General features: G+C 46.2%; 1 pseudogene; it reads right to left on the bottom strand.

The window, feature by feature from the left end:
- Window positions 1–8,325, bottom strand: part of LOC128923653 (large subunit ribosomal RNA) — an 8,881-nt pseudogene continuing 556 nt past the window's right edge.

The raw sequence follows: 8,325 nt of genomic DNA, 5'->3' as shown, positions 1-8,325 counted from the left end.
ACAATTGTCATTAGTAGGGTAAAACTAACCTGTCTCACGACGGTCTAAACCCAGCTCACGTTCCCTTGAATGGGTGAACAATCCAACGCTTGGTGAATTTTGCTTCACAATGATAGGAAGAGCCGACATCGAAGGATCAAAAAGCGACGTCGCTATGAACGCTTGGCCGCCACAAGCCAGTTATCCCTGTGGTAACTTTTCTGACACCTCTTGTTAAAAACTCTTTAAACCAAAAGGATCGATAGGCCGAGCTTTTGCTGTCTCTGTGTGTACTGAACACCGAGATCAAGTCAGCATTTGCCCTTTTGCTCTATGTGTGGTTTCTGTCCGCACTGAGCTGGCCTTGGGACACCTCCGTTATTATTTGAGAGATGTACCGCCCCAGTCAAACTCCCCACCTGGCAATGTCCTTGAATTGGATCATACCTGAGTGTTGGAGTTATACCAAATTTTAATTATAACAATAACACCGAAATGCTATCATTTCATTAAAATATGTTTACAATTATATAACAAACTCGTGGTACTTTGATCAAGAAGCTTGCATCAAAACCCAATACCATAAGATATATAAATATACCCATATAATGGCTAAGCAATGATACACGTTCCACTTAATCAAGTAAGTAAGGAAACAATAAGAGTAGTGGTATTTCATTGTTGATACATAACCGAAATTATATATCTCCCACTTATGCTACACCTCTTATGTCTCCTTACACTGCCAGACTAGAGTCAAGCTCAACAGGGTCTTCTTTCCCCGCTAATTATTCCAAGCCCGTTCCCTTGGCTGTGGTTTCGCTAGATAGTAGATAGGGACAACGTCCGGTGTGTTTTTGCGTGAGTACCTGCCGATGACGGCCTTATCTCACGGTGCTCCGACGCACAGCGGATCAATAAAATGCGATGATCAGCGCCCCGAATAATGCTTAGCACCATTCAATAATTATTGAATAATGCTAAGCATTATTCGGTACCAATTGGCAGTGTGGAATGGACACACTAACCACCTTGGTGGGGTTCGAGGCCTATCTAAAACCTCTGCCGTACTTTGGGTCCGGCACCCGGTTGCAGTGCAACTCCACATTGAGTGATCAAAACACTCTCCCCGCATTCGGGTATTAAACCACAACCACCACGATACTCCCCGAGGGGCCAGTCCGCATGAGTAGGTTGGAGCGAACTCCAAGGGCTCCTACTCCCCGTGGTACCAGAATTAAGTCTCCGGTCAGACCTCGTAGTTGAAAACTACTACCAGTTGAGCTACCATACTGCTCCGGACTGGTGACCATTTAAGTTGTTGGTATAAAAATTATACCTCCTCCACCCGATTTTCAACTAATTGCCTACGCCGACTGAACAAAACACGTGCAAACCTATTAAACGACCCTAAATGTTCGGCATTCCGACTATCCGAGAGCACACCACTAACATCTAGCTGTCCATCAGTCCAGCTAATCCCCATACCCCCAAGATCCCTAATGTCCGAGTACATCGGGCATTCCGCTATGATATGCATCCAGTCCTCAGAGTGTGCCCCACATATACACTCCGGACTTCCGGAAAGGTTCCTTTGATGCAAAAATGCATTCAAAGGTCCATGCCCGGTAAGCAAGAAACCCAGACTCATACAGAATCTGAAGTCCGGGTTTTCCTCTACAAACCTAACATCCCGAATGTACTCGTAGGTCACCCGACCGCTAGGGCTATTGTCCCAACGGTCTTGCCACCTACTCCTAACGCTATCATATAGAAGCCTTTTGCTCCTTAGATAGCCCTCCCTCGCAACATCCTCATCGGAAATCCAATTCGACAGCAATGAGACACTTAAGCCTCTTCTTAACCTAAATGCAACAGCACGCTGTATAACAATCAGGTCAAGAGGAGGCGCACCTAACAACACCTGCAACGCATCTGTAGAAATTGTGCGACATACAGGCAAACAGGCAAGCATCAAACAACGTTGTATGGAAAGAAGTTTTTGGCGACCCCTGACCTTTGATGCTAATTCCCACCATATAGCGGCTCCATATGTGGCACAGGCCACAAATAAGCCACTATATATAGTGCGAACCGCACGACGTCCGAGACCCCAATCACTCCTTAACACGCGCTTGATCTTGCCGGCAATTCCTAACAATCGCTCCTCCACGTAAACCAAGTGAGGGTTGAAACACATCCTTTCGCCGATGGTCAATCCCAGATATTTGACTTGCGTCACATACCTGATATTGACCCCATTCATTCGGATAATCGGTGGACGAGCCGATGACAGTATGCCTTTCAAGAGCATTGTCACCGTCTTGTCAATCGATACGTCAACCCCCACACCTATACCCCAATTGTGAACAATTCCTAACAGTCGTTCACCCTTTCGTTCTAACTCCAATCGTGAACGACCGTCAACTAGGAGCAGAAGGTCGTCTGCATATGCACAACAACCACAAAGCGTTTCAAGTTGGCCAAGCAGAGAGTCCATCATTAGGTTCCAAATATATGGACCACAGATGGATCCCTGTGGACAGCCCCGTTCTACCCTAATGTCCGCGCTACCATTCATTCCTACGATAGAGGCTTTTCTGTCCGAAAAGTAGCTCTGCCAGAGACTAATTTCCGGACAGCCAAGTTCCTCCAATCGTTGAATCACGCGATCCCAGATTAGGTGATCGAATGCCCCCTTGAAATCGACAAATATGCCAAGGACATATTTGTTGGCATTCTCCCGGACAGCACGCTGAACATACATCCAGGCGTCCTCTACACTACGTCCCTTCCTAAAGCCATACTGCCTATCCGACCTCAAATCCCTCGTTAGCTCCTGAAGCCGTTCCACCATAACCCTCTCCAGTACTTTACCCAGCACTGGAAGAAGACTGATGCCCCGATAAGATCGTGGATCACTCCTAATCTTATCAGGTGACTTCAGGAGAGGAACAACCCTAGCACTTTTCCACTCACGTGGAAAATACCCCTCACAAATGCACTTATCGTAAATGACCTCCAAGTATTCCGGAATGAACTTCCACAAGCTTTTGCACAACTCTCCGTTCAAACCATCAAGACCTGGGGACCGTTTAGACCTAACCAGGCTAAAGGCATATCCCAACTCCCCATCATCAAGTGGAGGAACCGGTACCTCTTGTGCGAGAGGTGCCAGCTCCTCAGCCCTAGGAAAGAATGCTCCTAACAGAACCCCTGCACACTCACTCCATGTTGATAACACAGTGTCGTCAACACGAAGAGAAGTGATGTCCTCCCTCCTACGACCCCTACAAATCCTTAAGACCTGACCCCAGGGGTCATCCCTATGCTCATTAACGAACCCCCTCCACTCCTCTTCTTTGATTTTAATTAGCATGGCCTTATACTCATGCATCGCACAACTAAAATCGTTCCTAATCTGGGCCAACCTATCCGAATTTGACCGCCGAGCGCGTTGAAACTTCCGTCTCAATCGCCGGACAGCCCTCCTCTTCAGGGTTAATTCCTGCGTCCACCACTTTATTTTCCTAACCCTAAAATCCTTATATTTCTTCAACAACCTATCGTTCACTCCCCAGACCAATTCGTACAACCGAGCAATTTGCTCGTCCACCCCCAGATTTTCAAACTCACTAAGCGGTATGTCCAATACCGCTTCCCTAACACACTGTCCATATTGGTTCAAGTCGATACCAGAGGTACGCCATCGCCGCAATGGACTTGCATGCGTCGAGGGAGGGGAATTAGGAGTAACCATAATTTTAATCAAATTATGATCGCTCAATCCCCACCCTCCCATAATCTCCCACCTAAAACTGAACGCCCTATTTGCTGCCTCATTGATCAAGGACACGTCAATGTCGCTCCCCCCTCTAGGACCATGAAATGTGTACCACACGCTTGGCTCATTTAGGATATGGAGGCTGTTAGCGGCCATCCATTCGCTTAATGCCCGACCCCGAATGTGGCTCCGATATCTGTGCGCCCATCGAGAAAACTTGCTAAACCACATCGAGGACGTGGCATTCGCATCCATCCCTAGGATAAATGGGCTACCACTCGCAAGGAGTAGTAGGTTATCCATGTATCGCAGATAAGGCTCTATAGGTTCCCTAAACTTACAATACATGCTAGCAACAATCAGTCTACCGAACACCCCCTCTACAGAAACACATACACCCTCTTGTGACGAATCCAAAACTATGCAGTCATAGCTTGGGTCAGTCACAACTATTGCAGCATTACACCTAAGGTCCGTGTAGACCCTGAAACCCCCAGGAAGACCACTTACCATTCCAAAATTGGTGGCGTATGGCTCCTGGAGTAAGGCGATGCTGCACCCAGCCTCTATCATGCAACTCCCTAACTCGCACATAACTGCATAAGAATTCTGGCAATTTAATTGAAAAATCTCACCCATTAATGTCTGGCGAGAGCACGTCCGACAACCCCACAGTAAATCGGACAGGCAGCCGACATCATGAGATGTCCAGCTGGCCTTCCTTTAAATGCACAGTTGCGACAATGGGGGGCATTGACGCAACTGGCTGCCTTGTGGCCCTCCTGACCACACCTCCGACAGACGTCGGCCTTGGCCCTACATTCTGCCACTCGGTGATCAAAACCCATGCACCGGAAGCAGCCGGTCACGGGACTATCCGCACGGACACGGAAGGAGAACCACCTCACGTAGCACCTACCCGCATCTAGGAGGGTGGACATTAGTTTGTCCGTACCCTCTAGGACAACATTTGTCCTGCCATCAGTCGCCACCTTCCAGGGACGACTGACCATCCTCACGTCCGTCTTTTTGGACTCTGGGCTGAACTCCCGAAGGTTCAGCCGAAACAGCTCCTCCATGAATTCTTCATGGGATATCTCCGTATGTACACCCTGTACAACAACCCTGGGGCCCAACTTTTTATTGACGCTAACGTCCAACCCTACCTCACCGAATTTGGCGTTGCTCGCCACTTTCTCCCTCTCAGCAACAGAGGGAGTGCGTATCACTACGCCACCCCCCTTGATTGACTTCACATCATGGACACGAACGCCCAGTGAAGGACCCACCTCCTTAACGACTTTGTTTATGACTTCCTTTGAGGAAGTCACAGGAGCCTTGCTCCTCACCACAACCGACCAGGTTTCCACTGGTTTCCTCACCGTCGGCGCAATTGCCTCCAGCACGGGTGCTGGAGGGGCAGGCGCCGAGGGAGCAGCAGCAGCCGCCCCTGCTGTGCTCCGAGGGACAGAAGATGTCCCAATACCACCCTTCAAACCCTCAATTTGCCCACGAAGATGAGCATTTTCCGTCAGGACACTCATAAGGATCTCCTCATATTTAGAGGCGATCCCTACGAGTTCCTTCATCGTTGTGACTTCGAGGCTTTTCGCCCCGAACACAACCTCGTTCAACTGGGCTGTTACGGCTTTCATCGCCGTAACATGGCCCTCAACCCCAATAACACCCCCTTTACCCCCCTTGTTGCCCCCTACCTTGCTGTTTGGGCAACCTTGCCTGCTTCCACTGGCTCCGTCCTTCGCCGCCGTCTTCTGGTCTACGGCTGCTTTGGTTGCAACCGTACCCAGCTTCTGGAGTACCCCATCTGTACCGCTCTCTCCTGAGTTCGCCTGTGGTGGCGAACCTAGTCGCGCCTTCCTCTTGGGTGGGGGCCGCGAGGGTTGCCCCACTCCGTCCTCATCGGTCGATGACTCCACCTGGACCATTGAAGGCCCAGAGTCTTCGCTCTCCGCTGGGGCTTTTGCCCCTCTCCTCCGTGGTGGAGGCATTTCTCCTACACAACACTCACGCACAATACAGACAAACGCACTTCCACTACCTGCACTGTACACAATGGTTTGTTATGGCAGATGCCGCTAACTACGCGCACTGCTGGGAAATCCCACACTTTGTTTACTAATACACACTCCGTTAATGGCCTAAGCCGCTATCCTTTCACACTTTTGGGAATACACACGATGTGTATAATCCCTCACGTACCTGCTCACTGTGTCTATTTTCACAACAGGCTACCGACAGACCGGAAAAACCGAAAAATTTTTTATCACTTTCAGAAACACTGAAAAATACTTAAAAATCGCTTTTAAAAACTCGCAATGATGCGCAAACACGTCCGTTCACTTCGAGGTTCTACAAACAACTGTGAGTAGATAGGGACAGTAGGAATCTCGTTAATCCATTCATGCGCGTCACTAATTAGATGACGAGGCATTTGGCTACCTTAAGAGAGTCATAGTTACTCCCGCCGTTTACCCGCGCTTACTTGAATTTCTTCACTTTGACATTCAGAGCACTGGGCAGAAATCACATTGTGTCAACACCCGTTAGGGCCATCACAATGCTTTGTTTTAATTAGACAGTCGGATTCCCCAAGTCCGTGCCAGTTCTGAATTGATTGTTAATTGATAATCGTTATAATTAAATAAGAATATATATCTTGCGATATAATTCTTATAAAATTTTAGCAAGAAAGTTCCACAATTGGCTACGTAACTACTATCCGGGGAACAAGAACCGAAATTCTCTATTTACCCAGAACGAGTACATAAACCATGGTATTGCTTCCCAATCAAGCCCGACTATCTCAATCTTCAGAGCCAATCCTTATCCCGAAGTTACGGATCTAATTTGCCGACTTCCCTTACCTACATTATTCTATCGACTAGAGACTCTTCACCTTGGAGACCAGCTGCGGATATTGGTACGGCCTGTTGAGAAGTTTGCGTAACCCCACCATAAATTTTCAAGGTCCGAGGAGAAAATATCGACACAACAGTAAATGTCATGCTCTTCTAGTCCATCTACCATATCTCTCTTCGAAAGACTTCCATGGTAGTACGACTATAAAACAGAAAAGAAAACTCTTCCGATACCTCTCGACGGCTTCTTTATGGTCGTTCCTGTTGCCAGGATGAGCACAAGGCCCATTTTTAATAACAAACGGATACTCAACAGGTTACGGAATTGGAACCGTATTCCCTTTCGTTCAAAATTATTCAAGTGTTTAATTACTATGAAGAAAACATAATAATTATATATTCTCAACAATTCATTAAAACTTGAAAATTTTCGGCTTTCGCCTTGAACTTAGGACCGACTAACTCGTGATCAACCACTGTTCACACGAAACCCTTCTCCACTTCAGTCCTCCAAGGTCTCATTCGATTATTTGCTACTACCACCAAGATCTGTACCAATGGCGGCTCCATGCAGGCTTACGCCAAACACTTCTAAGCACACCATTGTACCCTCCTACTCACTAAAGTTTCAAAATTTATAATCCAACCGAAATTGTATTATAAATCATGTACTTTAGCGGTAATGTATAGGTATACAACTTAAGCGCCATCCATTTTAAGGGCTAGTTGCTTCGGCAGGTGAGTTGTTACACACTCCTTAGCGGATTACGACTTCCATGTCCACCGTCCTGCTGTTTTAAGCAACCAACGCCTTTCATGGTATCTGCATGAGTTGTTAATTTGGGCACCGTAACATTACGTTTGGTTCATCCCACAGCGCCAGTTCTGCTTACCAAAAGTGGCCCACTGGGCACATTATATCATAACCTCAACCTTCATATCAAGAAAGGTGAGGTTCTTACCCATTTAAAGTTTGAGAATAGGTTAAGGTCGTTTCGACCCTAAGGCCTCTAATCATTCGCTTTACCAGATAAGATTATTTTACATAATATTTAAATGCACCAGCTATCCTGAGGGAAACTTCGGAGGGAACCAGCTACTAGATGGTTCGATTGGTCTTTCGCCCCTATACTCAATTCTGACAATCGATTTGCACGTCAGAACTGTTTCGGTCTTCCATCAGGGTTTCCCCTGACTTCAACCTGATCAAGTATAGTTCACCATCTTTCGGGTCACAGCATATATGCTCAAGGTACGCTCCAGTTAGAGGTATAAATAATAATAAATTATCATTATACATAACTATATGGAACGCCCCGGGATTGAATTAATAGTAAAATATTTCACTAAAAATTAATCCCATTATATAAAAGTTAAGTTAATTTCGCCATTAGGTTTAATATAACCCAATGACTTGCACATATGTTAGACTCCTTGGTCCGTGTTTCAAGACGGGTCCCGAAGGTATCCTGAATCTTTCGCATTGTTAATCATATAAATGCATACAATTAATATTAAAATCAATGATAATAATATTATTGTAAAATTCAAAAGAATTTAAGCATTATATATGTAAAATCTATCAACACTTTATCAAATCATCAGTATTTATTCTATGTTAATAAGCTAAAAGCAAATTAATTTGAATAAACTTAACACCAATGATCTTTTGATAAATATTTT

This window comes from Zeugodacus cucurbitae, unplaced genomic scaffold (genome assembly GCF_028554725.1).
Source record: "Zeugodacus cucurbitae isolate PBARC_wt_2022May unplaced genomic scaffold, idZeuCucr1.2 ctg00000024.1, whole genome shotgun sequence".
Lineage (NCBI taxonomy): Eukaryota > Metazoa > Arthropoda > Insecta > Diptera > Tephritidae > Zeugodacus > Zeugodacus cucurbitae.
Note: the sequence above shows the minus strand (reverse complement) of the source record. Positions and strands in the feature narration are given on the sequence as shown.